We start from the raw sequence: 15102 nt of genomic DNA, 5'->3' as shown, positions 1-15102 counted from the left end.
TCGAGAAAATGTGGGGCATTTGTTGTTCAGAATGCTGTTCTTGCAGTAAAGAGGGTAACAGTGTTTTTCGAATACCCTTTGGGTTTATGCAGACTTCACTAATTCTGCTAAACACTGTGTCATGTTTGATCCATTGTAAGGCTTAGATCAAATGTAGGGTAGTAATCTATCATGCAGTTCCACTGATGTACTGACTACAATTGAAAAAGATGACAATTGTAACTTCAGGAGATGGTTTATTGGTTTTCTGTCTGGTGAGTGTGAGAGATTTGGTTGTTCGAATTTTAAGGGAAAGGAGAAGTTCTGGAGATTCTTCTGTTTCTCATTTTTCCTGCAAATTTTTTATTTTTTGGTTTTCAAAGATTGAAGTGCTTTGTGTATTCTTTATGTAACTGGGACACTGTGACTGCTGACTTCTGTAATCTGCCTTTCTACATTAAGCAGATGTTTGATGCTGTAATCTCTCTTGCATGCATGTTGGAAGTGTTGACTTGTTGGCCATACTATGACAAGAATTTCCCTACAGACTGAGATAATAGATGCCTTTCTTCAGTATAGTAGAGGTAAAACACCTGCCTTTCTCCATAATAGGAAAAAGTTGAGTAAATGTTCTCTATTTGGCATTGCAACCTAGGCTAGACGCAGCTGTGCAGCGAGGAAGGAGCAATGCATTCCCTTATCCACAAGAAACCTTAGTAATCTGAAACCTATAATATTTCTGAAGGTTCCAGTGATTTTTATTCTCTCAGTCTTTGGGAGGACCTGTTCACATACTTTCCTGAAATGTCCTTTAAAGAAGTGAGATTATTGGAGTATAATTCTGCAGGATGCGAGACATCTAAACTGCTGGAAGATCGGGGTTTTTAAGGTGCAAGGAATTTTAAAAATAGGCTCTTGAAACTGTTTCCCACGTACATCAAAGAGAGAGGGGTAACCTGACCTAAATGGAGCGGAGTTTAGATTTCCTTCTGACTACCCCTCCAGGAGTGAGCTCAGCTTCAAATAGTTTACAAAATTGACAACAGAATTTGCAGCTCAGGCAAGACTTGGGGAAGAGGAAGGGGTTGTGTAAGAAATTACCATGCATTAGGAATTTTATTCGGCATGTGGCACACACTGGATTCAGCATCTGTTCCACTAAGAATATACCTTTCTTGGAAAGCACAGAAGTTTGTGTGTCTGTGGCTGAACCCAGTATGTATCATTTTTAGTGGTAAATTTTCTTGTTCAAGAGAAGGAGCACTTTGGATAGATGGGATCTTTGGAGAAATTATGGAGATTATATTTAAAGTTCTGAAAAAAAAAATACAGCTAGTAGCTTGACATTTCTGTGTCCCTTATGATGTGGACTGGTATTTTTGTACAATGATTTCTGCTCATTTCCTATTTCTTAGAAGGAAATAGAGGGGAAAAAAAAGGATCAGGGAATGTGTTCTGGTGTTTCCAGCTTTATTAGTAAACAACCAAGGAGAGTCTGACTTGTGCTTTCCTTTCTTTTCCTTCTGTAAAACTTTTACCTCATGCATAGCTTTGTATACCCTGTCAAAGTGGGGATTCAGCAATCTGCTTTAGCTTTCTCTGCTTCCACCTCGGGTGTTCTTCCCTCAAATGTGAGTAGTGGAACTTTTCTCTTAGAACAGCATAGTTTGTAAAATCCTCCAAATATGGTGATTTTGTTAATATTTTGATTTTGTTTGCAATGCGTACATTTTTAGAACTCATAAGAAAAAATCAGCACTATATAGGATACTTCATTTTTTCAGGATTTTGTTTCTCAAAGTCAAAAATTGTATGTAAGGCACAGAGTTAGGAAATTGGCATCTTTTCTGCTATGAAGGGCATTTATGTGTTGACAGCATATTATGGGGAACTTCTCACTCTAGGTATGTCCTCTCTGTGTTGAATATGTGCACACTTGCAACCTTAATATTTTTTGTGCATTTGTGTGCATTGCTTTTTAGAATTAAAAGAGGTGGGGGGAAAGTGGAGGAAAGAAAGCAGAAGTTCTGTTAATGATGCATGGTACTCTTGCCTGATCACTAACCAGGGCTTTTCTGTGAGATCTAACCAGGATATGTTGTGCTGGAGTTTGCAGATCCATTAATAGGATGTGAAGCCTTCTTTCTGCTTTTAGAGAGAGAAAAAAAAAAAAAAAGTTAATCCCAGGCTTCTTCTGATGCTTGTTTGACCTCCATAGAATTATGCTGAGATGGATAATGTACTGTCTTACAGAGTGATAAAGATTTCTGCTCATACTGCTTTATAATTAAATCAGTACACCATCGTCTTACAATTCAGATGTTATTTCTAAATATTCCATCCATTTGCTATTAGCAACCATTTCATATTCTGTACAGTAAATGGAAATGGCAGAGAATCACCCCCTGGTTAACAGGTGATCGTGTGGCTGTTTGATCAGTGTAGGATCATTTCTATCTCTCTGTGCTTTCAGAGAACTGCCGATCATCTCTCTATGTATTAATGTGCACATGCTGCTGTCTTGCCAGCAGGCTGCACACTGCAGGTATATTCCCAGTTCCAGTGCATCTTGCACTCACCAGTTCTGTTAACGTCTTCTCCCAGCAGCATCTCCTGTCCCATTTCAGTCTGTAGCTTCTTTGGAATGTTCTTCTCTTGAATGTGCTTCCTGTCTCCATTAAAACGTGTGTCTTCTACTTTAAGAAACGTCAGCATTGTAGAAGTATACTTCATGTGAAATACAGCAAGAAAAATGTAGTTTGATGTGGTACAGAGTGTCAGCTGGTTGCAGATGGAGGGCTATTCTGGGAAAGAAAGAACCATAAGCGGCAACAGCACCTTTTCTTTCTGTTTCTGAGATCTGCAAATGCTGGGAGTGCTTCAACTTGCTGGAAGTTCTTCGAATTTTTCAATTTTAGAGTTTTCCTCTAAGTTACACTTCATCTGTTTTATGATCATATGAATTAGCTTACAAGTAATAGTAATATGAATGTGTTGGATATTATTCAGAGTTGCCAAAACAGGTGGGTTTTCTGTAGAATAGTCTCCTTGTACTTGTTTCTATTTTCTTTTTCTTATACAGAAAGCTTTCTATGAAGGAGATTTTTCTTTGCCTTCATTTTGTTAGCATAGATTAAAATGTCAACATCAAATGCTTTGAAAAATTGCAGTAATGTGGAAGCAAACTAATGCAGAAGCCCTTTAGCAGAAATTTTGTATCTGCATTCTTTAAGATATTGTTTAATATGTAGGACCCTTAAATTGAGCTTTCACAGAAGCATGAACACATCTAATAGAACTATTCAGGTGAATGTAACGCATTGATTTGTATGATAGAATTCCTCTGCAGTTTAAAAGCTTACATATTGTTTTAGTATTGGGTAATAAACACATTACTCTTTAGAATGCAGAAGACAAGAACAAACATACTAGTGTATCAAGAAATAGTGCAGAGTGGTATTTTAAAATACTTTTTCTTTACACCACTTTGTGTTGCACCAGATTAATATAAAATAAATGTAAAATGGCATATATTTCTCTCTTGTTGAAAAAGTATGTGTGAAAGTGTACTTTCGTGTGAGTCATTTCCCGTGCCTAGCTGTCAGCTTGGGATTGAGTTTTGAGTTTGCTTGTGAGCATTTGCAGGCTACAGTGTAGTTTTACTGCTTAATGTAGCTTTACTGCTACGAATGTATTTTCATTTTTACCAGAATGGAAGGATGTTTATCTTTCAGAAAATGTATGAAAGACTTTTAAAAAAAAAGAAAAAACAAATGAAATTGAATTAATTATTCATTTGACAGTTACACGTTTGTCCTCACCCCTCCTCCCCCCCCAAAAAAAAAGAAAAGAGAGAAAGGAAGGTGTCTCTTAAGTTAATAATAGAATTTTTCTACTGAATATTGTATTGGAAACTTTGCAGATAGCTTGAATTGAGGAACGTCCTCTGACACAGTGTGCAGGGCTGGGATGAGTTTGAGATCACCAAACTGTACGCTCACATTCCCTTTATCTCGTCAAGTTGTTTGAAATAAATGTTTGGTTGACAGTAACTTTCTTCCAGTTTGTATTTAATTTTCATCTGTATTTATCAGTAGTCCCTGAAGTTCCTTATTTTAAATGCTAGACTTCAAACTTGCCATTTTGAAACGAGCAAAATTGCCACGATCTTTCTTAAAATGCATGATTAAATGTGTTCCCTACTAATGACAAGCAGTGGCTACACATTTCCATCGGCCTTTGGTGTAATTGATGGGTGTGACTATCTGGCAGTATTTAATGGCCATGCTTCCTTAATCGTTCAGAATTTGAGCTTGCTAATAGATGTTTCCGAAATATCTATTCAAAGTCTTTGTGGCACTTTGAAGATGATCTAAATACTTTCCAGCACCTTACAGAGATCAGCTATTCATTTTCTTCTGGGCTCTGCAAAACGGAATCTACATTAATTTGTAGGTCCTTTGCGTTATAGATGGAATCCAGTCCAGAAATTGACCTTTAATTTTATTTTTGTTTGTTTCCAAGGCCATCACTGCTACAGCACTTCTACATAGGTTACTCTGAAAGTAATGCCTCCTATTTATTTCCTTAGAAACAGTAAAGAGCACAATAATGCTATTTGATACTGCAAATTCTCAGCTATTAAACAATTTTTCTACATAGTCACCACTGTTAGCTTTGCATTTTCTTCAGTGATGAATTAGAACCTGCATGCTGTACTCATAAAATTCTGCACCAACAGCTGCTGTGGCAGTGTTGAGAATGTTTCCTATGCAGTCCAGCTTTCATTGGCTTGAAAAGATGGAGGTCAGAAGGTGCCAAATCCTAAACTGTACAGTGAGTATAGTGGGACAGTCTAGCAAAGATTAGCAGTGTGCTCCAGAGTTTTCAGACTGGTATGGAGCCTGGAGTTACTGTGCTGCAAGAGAAAGGTTTTCTTTTTCTCTGGACTGACTCTGGAAATTGGAACTTTCAGCTTAGGCAGCATTGCAATCAGGGTTCCAGAAAAAATGCATAAGGATCACCCCTTTCCTACACAAAAAGGCAGTGCACATCACTTTACCTTCTGAGGGCTGTTTCTTGAACTTTTTCTTTGATGGGGAATTCACCTGTTGCCTCTCCATGGACTGCTCTTTTTACTCCAGCTTGTAGTGCTGACACCACATCTCAACACCGGTGATGATAAAATCCAGAAAACCATTGCCTTCAGCTTTATATTGGTTCACTAGGTTCTGATAAACTCACATACGGTGTTCTTTCTGATACCCTGTGAAAACATCTGGGACAAACTTTGTGATATTCCGCATTGCCACCATTATTTCCAACACATTGAAGCCAGTATTCAACTCCATACACAATTCTCTGGTCATAATCCACCGATTTGCATGGGTGAGCTGATAGACACTCTTCATTTTGTGGTGTGACAGCCGTGCATGGCTATCTGGAACATGGCTTGTCTTTCATGTTGCTGTCAGTGTTGCTGAAAGGCACCACCTACTGCCTCACTATGCTCACATCCACTGTTTTGTCTCCAGAAACGTTCAGCAAGCATTGATGAATGCCAGTGGGTGCCATTTTTTCCACACTGAGGAACTGAATAATACACCTTTGCTTCATACACACTTCCATCTCAGCCACCATTTTGTCAGATTGCTTCTTCACTGCCATCTGTCACCCAGCAGCAAAACATAATGGAGTATTGGTGGGAAGGTTCACTCTCTTCTGCCATTCCACCAGGATCCACCTCTGATATCGTGTACCAGCGCAGTAAAATAGGAAGCATTACTTTCAGAGCAGCCCTCGTAATACTCTTTAGTTAGAACTTGATCACAGTGTTTAGCAGCTAGAAGTTCCACTTCTTCCTTCCCAGACTCATTGGTGGCTTAACATATCCTTTCCTAACAAAGCAATAATGCAGTGCACCTCCAAAGGCACTGATTTGTCTGCAAAAGCACTGTTCTCTTGTTAGGAATCATAAGCACAGAGAGGGAAGGAAAAACAGAACATGAAGGTAAATGTTTTGCTCTTATTTTGAATGATGTGTATGGTATCAACTGTCTGAATAATTCAAAGAATATGAAGGAGTCAAAAGTTTCGTAATTTGCCTCACCTCCTTCCCCCAGTGTGTAAAGCTCATTTTAAAAGGCTTTTTTTTTTGAGTTAGCCACTGTCTTGCTGTTGGCGCCTGTCTGTGTCTGTGGGCTCCAGCCGCCTGTAAGTGAACCCAGCCAAACTGGTTTGCTGAGACCTCAGCAAGCCCTTATCCCAAGATGTCTCTATTTTAGTGACAACCCAGTGAGACTGCACAAGTGATTGTTGTCCTGTGTACAGGGGACTGAGAGACAACCCTGCCATCCTGCAGTTGAATACATAGATATTCAGTTCTAGGTGTTCTGCTTAAAGTTCTCACTGCCTTAAAAGGACTGGCTGCACAGACTGGATGATAGGGATTCCCCCCTGTTACAGGGATGATTCCAATGCTCATTGAGCAACAAATAATGAAGGGAATCCAAGACATTTTCACCATATGCTTAAGTGATCTAGCTTGAGACTACTGCAGAAACAGGCAGCCATTCCTTCTTCTCTTTGCTTTCTCCCCTCCTCTGCAGGCTTGGGACTCTTACTCCCCCTCTAGCAGTAGCTAACAATCACACAGCAGCGTGGTAACCATTAGTATAAGACTAGCCTGCAGGGGTTTTGAAAAGTTTATTCTTTTTTGGATCAGTGAGCTGATCTGGCTTGCCAACAGCAGTTGGCACAGATTTGCAGGCATTTTAAAAAAAAAAAGTCTGGGCTGCTTTTCAGACACCTCTGAGCAGAAACCTGCCTGTGGAACGCTGACTCTGCTGAGCTGAAGTCTCTCCTTGTTCCCCCACATCACGACCCTGAGCCAGCTGGTGCTGCTGAATGTTCTTCTGCAATAACTCAGAATGGTGGAACCACAACGTAGCTTTCAAAGCAGTTTCTAATCAGTTTTTTTCCAAGTTTTGCTAACTTGATCATCTGCAGGTATTGAGGTATTACTGGAAAGAAATAGCAGGCCTACAGGAAAGTTGTGGAGGGACTCTTCATCAGGGAGTGTAGTGATAGGACAGGAGGCAATGGCTTTAAACTAAAAGAGGCTTAGATTAGCTATAAGAATAATTTCTTCACTATGAGGGAAGTGAGGCACTGGAGCATGCTGCCGAAAGAAGCTGTGGTTGCTCCATCCCTTGACATTCAAGGCCAGGCTGGATGGCCTTTTAGGCACCTTGAGGTAGTGGAAGGTTGTCCCTCCACACAGCAGGGGATTGGATCTGAATCGTCTTTAATGTCCCTTCCAGCCCAAACCATTCTGTGATGAAAATGAAAAAGGACCTAAGATGAACCTTAACACGACCCACTTGGGAAATGAGAATAGGATTTCAGAAGGATATGTTGTAAAACTAATCAGGTGGCAAAATAAAAGCAGGCAAAGAAAAATTATTCCAGCCGCAGAATAACAGCTTTCTAGAAGAATGACTGACTTCTTACAACTTGACAGTGGTAAAGATGGAGTGTTTGTTTTGATAGCTGGGAAAAGATCACTAAAGCTTTGAAAGATTGTTTCAGTTAATGCTTTTCTATTTGCTGCCTTGTTTTTTTCTGAAAGAAGGGTTTGGCAAAAAGAAGATTAAGGATATTGCAAGATTGTTTATTGGTCAGCGGGGGATGAAACGGAGCACGGGCTCGCATTGCAGTCTCTTTTTTTTCCCCCCAACTATAGTATTCATTCATTATCAGGAACATGAAAGTTCCTCCTCTTGCAAACTCTTATGAGACCTTTACAAAGGTAAAGCTAAATTCCGTAATAGAAAAGAACAGTCAAACTTGAAGATCATTGAGTTAATATCAACTGGCTTTTTGTTTCATGAAGATGTACTGTGGCAGTGTACTGTTTTCAGTATGTTTTTGTGCATGTACATCTCTCCTAGGAATAACAAAACACTGATTGAGTTGTTTAGGTTGATGGTGAAATCTGCTCTTTAAAATCATGTCATTACGTGGAAGAGTTTAATCTTTACTGCTGAGTAGCTAAGTAGTGATCTGGCATTTGAATATAAACCAACTGGCAGAAATGCACATTAAGATATGGTTGATAGGTTGGCAGAAATTGTATGGCCTGCCTGATTTGATACCTCTTTGTTCAGCCAAGGGTGTCTAGGGGAGATAGTCACTGTAGGATGCACAAAAACTGTGTGTGCTCTATAGCTGCCTTCTTCAGATGGGATCACTGTGTGCACTGCCATTTGTGACTTTATTTGTAAGCATATTGCCTTTCTGTTCTTAGAAAAGTAAACGTAATGTATTCTTCAGTTTAGACATATCTTCTGCAAGGCTGTATGATTGAGTAGAAGGGTCTAATTCATTGGGTCTAATGAAAAATCAAGGAACAGATGCCTGGAGTAAAGCTCAAAGTGCCCTAATTTTTTGGCTGAAAGAGAGTTTAAAAGTGCAACTGAGGTTAAAAAAAAAATCCTGCTTGAAGATGTGATATGCATAGGAAAGATCTTAATTGTTTCTCCCAGAGCATAGATTTTATTGGTATCCCAAGAACAATTAACAGTAGTTATCTTACCTCTGAATTCTGAAGTTAATTAAATGTGAGCAGCTGAGTGACAAATATGTAGGAGTATTCGTTTCAAGTGCTGTTTTCTAGGAGAAAACATGGGTGTGGTATAGTTGTCACCTCTTTGCACTTCAGCTTTTGTATTCTTTAAGCTTTTGCATAAATGTGTTTATTTGAGCTTGATCCTCTTCTGCAGTATGCAGTAAGTTTTCTAATGACACTAAGGCCATTTATGCACCTATTTATCCTTTCTTAAAGTTGTGTCTTTTGTTGGATGTTCCCAGCTACGTCATTTCAGTGCAAGTGATTGTGATCACTTGTGTGCATGTTTCTAGTCTTCTTATCTCTTACTGAGGCAGGATTAAGGCAGCTGGAACTATTTTGAAATCCATGTAGATTTAGAGTGGTGTCCATAGAGATGTGGGGCTGCTGCACTCTGAGATTGAGATACAGAGATACAATTCAGAGACAGAGATCAAAACTGTAATTCTGTTCATAAACAGCAAATATGACAAGATGAAAGTATAAAAACAGGAATTATTGGCACCTGCTGATTGCAGATGAGGGTACTGCTCATCAAATATTTGAATGAAGAATGAAAGTGCTTTTGGAGGAAATGTGTTTTCAAAGAAGTTTGAAGTGAACCAAGCAGGTGAACAGCTGCTGTGCATTGCAGATGGACAGACAGTTCCTAGCGAGAGGTCGGACTGAGTTCAGTGCTGCTGCATGATGCTAGAAGCTGCACTATGGCAGCAATGTTTTTATACCAAGATTTGGTCACTATAGTATTGTGTAATTTAATTATTAACAAGGTAAATTCTATAGTGTAGAAATTATATCTTTGCTTATATTTGTTTAAGTACAGTAAAAGGGTTTTTCAGGATTGATCTCGGTTTAAACTTCTCTGGTATAAATGCCAACACGTCACTGTTGCAGGAAAATAAGTTTGTCAAGTCCATACTCATAACTTTCAGTGTAACAGAAAGGCATCAGCCTTCTGTAGCATCACAGATTCTGACCTGCAGCAATGTTACCCTTGGCAAAAGGCAGGAGGGACAATGTTCTGGCTCTGCCATCACCTCTGGTTGGCGAGCGTTCATTTGAGGAGGGTGTGCAGCAGCATGATTTCCCTTCCGGCTCCTTTTCTACTTCAGTGCTGCTGTTTGTTCTTCTTTTAAACCGGTGTAAGTCAGCCCTAAGTATTCATCTTGATGACACCGTAACGCTGGAGGATTTGCTGCAGGAAAGCATTCTGAGCACTGAGACCATCATGTAGTACGGTTACTGTACTCACAGGTGTAACAAGACGTTTTCAAACCTAATCATTTTTGCACTCTAGGATGCAAAAGAGATAATCAGCTTTATATAAAAAAACAGTATTTCTAGAGAAAAAAATGCCAATTATCATCTGTGGTTGAAAAATGGTGTATTTTTATTGTCAGATGTTGCAGTGTGTCACTTCTTTATTTCTAGTATTTTTTGAGAACATTGGACTTCAAAACATGTTGGTCTGGTATCTTAACACTTGATTTATTGAAATCCTTTTTTCCTTTTATTTAAACAACCGTGTTAGTTTTGAAAGTGATTCCTACAACATTTCATATGCTTGAGCTTGAATAATTGTCATGCATTCACTGGCCAGCAGAGAAAGTGTTGACTAATTTTTCAGAATAAACGTATAATGAAACTAACCTCTGATGTGCACTTGAAAAGTATCTTTGTTTCGTTTGATTTCATTCCTGATGAGGTTTTTGCACTGTGTTCGTCCTGGCACTACCAGGCTGCAGTTCTTCTTTGGGGGGCAGGGGTGGGATTAGGTTCTAGCATGTGCTTCCCTATATAGCTTTCTTCGGGTTTCCTACTTTCTTCTTCTCAGTCACTGTTTACTTTCACCTAAACATTGCTCTGCCACCCCTCGTGTGTCTTTTCCTCTATATGGATACGGTAAAATATGTAGGCTTAGTTCCTTTTCATATGCTGCAAGTAGGAATTTTTACTGTTTCATCTTTGCCCTGTTAATGTTTAGGTAGCCGCCTACGTACGAATACCTCTAGAGCTTATTGCTGTCTTGTTTCATAGGTTTGTTGGCACTCAGGAAGACTTAAGGCTAACCAGATACAGTTATCTGCACCATTTCTTCCATGTTCCTGCTTACTAAAAAGGAAAACATGTGAAAAGATGTGATTTTTTTTTTTAGTTACTGTGCTTCTTTGGGGTGTGCAAGTTACATTGGAGGCTAGGGACAGCCAGCTCAGTGTTGTTTTGCTACGTTTCAGAGTGTTCATAAGTACTCTTCATAAACACAAATATATTTCTTATCTGTATACATTATTCAGAATCAACAGAAAGAGCTGTTTGCCTAGGGAGATTTTTTTTCTCGTCTCTGTGACATACTACTTGGATCACACTGAGGGGTATTTGATGATTCTGAAGCAGAGATTTGTGTGTGTTGAAGAAGCTTTCATAGCAGATTTGAGAATGAGAACAAGCTAGATTTGCTCTATTTGGAAGAGCTCTTGCATACCTGAAGGGTATACATTTCTAAATCAGTCCATAATTTAGGAAAAACAAACTTAGAAATTTGGGCTAAACAAGTGAAAATTGAAAAGAAATCATCACTTCCAATTGGTTTTAAGTCATTTGGTCAATTGTTTCCCAGCAATGATTTCTTAATCACTTAAAAAATATTCCCTACTGTTAACAATTTCCAGAAGAAATCATAAATTCACCTGACATCTGTGGTTGATACCAATTAGCTGCAAATCTTCACTCATGTATTTCAGGAGCAGTAATCAGCAAGTTTTGCCAAATAATCCTAGCTGGCCTTATTTACCCCAGAGTTTTGTGTAGCTGCTCATACTGCTCTTAGGGTAAATGTTCCTGTTGCAGCTTTTTGTTCTCAAATGAGAAAGATGAGAGAATCTGCTAAGATGTGCAAAGAGAAATAACCTTAAAAATGCCTGATGGATCAATTGTAGTCTAAGTTACATTGGAGAAGCCTTTCTTACGTCAGCCATGACTTGCTGGCATCAGTTGCATTTTGCACAGTTCCTGAATAAGGCTTCCTGCTAGTTTGACTTGTTTCTCAAACCATTTGGTTTTCTCACTACATCAGCCTTATTATTCACAGCAGATATTCTCAGCCCAATGAAATTTGTATCATTTTGCTTATGGTATTTCGCTTGGCACCTTCATTTCCTACTTTAGAGCATCTGTGGGTAGACCCAGGAGAAGAGACAACTGCAGGAATATCCCACCTGTGCGGAGGTGGGAGCAGGGGAATTATCTGAAGGTTGGTGCTCAGAACGGCTCAGGGATCGCTGTGCAGAGCCGCACGCCCCATCTCACCTCTGTGGGCAAGGACTCGCCGTGCTTCCTGAGACCTCTGAGTCACGTTGGGTATTAATTAGCTTCAGCTTTGGAGTATTTGTAGTTGTGTTTTCTGTTTTCTTTTTCTTTAATCTGTTACTTTAAGCAGTTACGTTGACAAGTTCACCGTAAGAATCGTATGGAAGCTGTGATTTAATCCCTTGGTGAGTTGGACGGCCTGTACAACTTACAGCTTACCTTGCCTTGCCCTTAAGTATTATTTTTTCCCCCTAAATCTAACAAAACAAACCAAACAAACCAAAACCAGTTTTGAGAAAGCCTAAGGAGTTTGAGTTAGCATTTCCACTTCCGACTGAGTTAATGTTAACATTTTTAGGAACCTAAAAGTGAAACTTCTCTGGTACTGATTCTTTTAAGAAATATTCCCAGGCGCTCAAACCAATAGAAGCCTTTAAAAGGATCAAGTGTTACAGCTTCAATGTACTTAAAAAATAAAATAAATTTGAAACAGTAATATTAACATTTTAGAGCTTCAATCTGTAAGATGTGGCTTGAATGTCTGCTTGTTTGGCCCCATGCCAGTATCTTTTTGAAAAGAATTGATATGATTTACGAAGATGTACTTTTAAATATTTTTAAGACTTTATTTGCTGGAAGTTGTCTTAAAAGGAGGCCATTAAAATATATATTCCAATGATTTGAAACTTTTTAATTTGTTTTTACCTTCTGTCAGTTGTTACCTTCTGGCAGAATTGGATTTTGTGTCTCCAGTTGATGGCATCTGTCTGAGCGCAGTGACACTTTGCTGTTTTTGGCTCCTTATTGCCATTCACTGGGGGCTCTCGTGGACTTAATAGGAACTCCATCATCTATGGATATAAAGAAACAAACAGCTGGGCTTAGCTGAAATGGGAAATTGGTTAAAAGGCCGTGGGAGTCCAGTCGTGCTGTTGCCTTGCTAACATGAAATCTCATTTCTCTGCAAGGCTGAAGTAGACATGCTTATTTTACACGGATAAATAGCAGAAAGGTTTTAGGACGGTCCCTCTCTTCAGATCTTGGGGTCAGAGGGCCCTGTCCAATGGTGTTAGGAGGCAGAAGGTAGCACTTGGTTTCACTGCTGACTTCCTCATGAGCTCAGCAGGCAGCAGGTAAGAACCAAATCCATTCAGGAGCCACCGCTCTGCCGTGCTCCTCGCTTACCCTGCTTCTTGTGACCTTCAGGTTCAGCAAGCTCTTAAAGTTAATTATATCCCTAATTACTTAGTAAACTTGTTTCCAGATACTGTGAACTGAGGTTCGAATGTAAACAAATGTCCTTCTTTTTTTGCTGCAGTAAATATGGTTAAAATGTTTCCTGACCATATCAAGTTGGTTGCAGCTGTTGAAGTTTAGAAAATCCAAAGTATTTTTTGTTTGGCCAACTGTAGGCCAAGTTGTAAGGTAACGTTTTTAATTTCCAGTTCCTGAGCTTAGTTTGGGTTAGTACTGTTTGGCTTTCATACGGAGTTAATTGTTGTCTCAGAGATGCTGAGATTCCAATCTTTTATAAAAAGCACTGAAATGTATTTTTGACAAGTGATAGGAGGGTCTGGGTTGCATAATAATTATTTAAAGTAAATATTTCACATTTTTCAAGGTTGCTAACTTCACTCTGTACTTCAATTGAGGAATATTGAGGATTCCTAAAATGCAGATTTCAAATGGAAGTATTTTTACCTTCATAGAACATAATCACAAAGCAAACTTGTTCTTCCAGTCTTACCTGGGCTGCATAATGCTTGTCATGGAAACATCAGGGCAAAAGTATCACAAACAATTTTATTTTCCTGCTGTTGTCTTTTCTGATATTTGTCTGATACTTGCAATTCTTTTTACTTAGACAACAGAAGTATCTGGAAGAGATGCTTTAGCTTGAATATCAATGTTTGAAAGCTTTAGCTCCAAAAAATAAGCATGATACAGCTCAAGTTACTGTTTCCTTCTTTTTTATTTATATTTTGAATAGCACTTACAAGAATATTGTGTAAATTAACAGTCATATTTTCTGGAATTATTCTTTTGTAGCTCTCTATTGAACGTCACAATGAATGAATTACAAAAGATACAAATTTAATTGCCTAATTGCAAAAGGTTTCATAAGGAGATGACTGCAAGAATCCAGTAGATTTTTACGTTTCCATTGCATTCAGCCTGGCAAAAAGCATCTTTTTCTGGACTTGATATCAAAGGCTATGGTTGTAGATTTTTATTAAACTGTCCTAATTTCTTTGTATACCATGTAGCTGTATCGAATAAATATCAGTGGAGGAAATTTAAGCTAGTTTTTGCTTACTTATTTTAGAAAAAGGAAATTTGAAGTAGCCTTAGAGATTTTAAAAAGCAGTAAATGTTCTTTTAGTTTGAAACATTGATGACTTTTTAATACACAAACCTACACAGAACAATATGCTGTAACAGGTGAAAATTTTAGTATGGTATCAGAATTAATGATTCTGATGATGTCAAAGATGCCCATATGTGAAATCATACTATCAGTTTCAATTAACGTGAAAGTTTGAAAGTTTGGAGGATGGCTTAAAAAAAAAAGAAAATGAACCTTCTTATTTGTAGGCTCAGCTGTGTCCTAAAAACACAGAGCATCGATCTCCTGCTCTCAGCTAGCAAATCTGTCTCCCTTCCGTATGTGATGCAGTCAGGTTTCCTACATGTCTGAAACAGTTCTCCTTTCTCTTGGCAGTGCTAGGTTTCCCAATTACAGCTGTGATGCTGTAGGCACCGAGGTAACTTCACGCACCATCTGAACCATGCCATTACTTTGCTGAAATGACTCTTGCAGTCAAGGAAAATAAACAAATGCATAAACTTGTTTGGGTTGGGATCGTCTGTCACTGAATGATGCAGAAGGCAGAACAAACATCACTCTCATTGCTTAATTGGAAAGTTGTATTTAAAAAGTTGGTATTTGAATAATATTTTAGACTGTGTTGCTATTTCATTATTGATTTATGGGGTAGGGGTAGCAGAGGGAGTGCCTAGATGGAGCAGCTGAAAAAAGGCTGGGAAAGGGCCATCATCACCATGGAGATCTCACTTCTCCAAAGAGTCATCTTTCTCCTAGTTCTTCTATCCCTTCAAACTCATCAGCTGGTTCTTCTTTCGCTGCCCCAGTAAAAACCAAACCCTGTAAGTATATGCAGAGGGGA

General features: G+C 38.8%; 1 protein-coding gene across 1 annotated transcript in view; it reads left to right on the top strand.

Moving 5' to 3' along the window:
* Positions 1-15102, top strand: part of PPP1R12A (protein phosphatase 1 regulatory subunit 12A) — a 123156-nt gene that overhangs the window by 45317 nt on the left and 62737 nt on the right.

This window comes from Meleagris gallopavo, chromosome 1, assembly GCF_000146605.3.
Source record: "Meleagris gallopavo isolate NT-WF06-2002-E0010 breed Aviagen turkey brand Nicholas breeding stock chromosome 1, Turkey_5.1, whole genome shotgun sequence".
Lineage (NCBI taxonomy): Eukaryota > Metazoa > Chordata > Aves > Galliformes > Phasianidae > Meleagris > Meleagris gallopavo.
The sequence above is the reverse complement of the archived record's forward strand: the minus strand, read 5'-3'. Positions and strand labels throughout refer to the sequence as shown.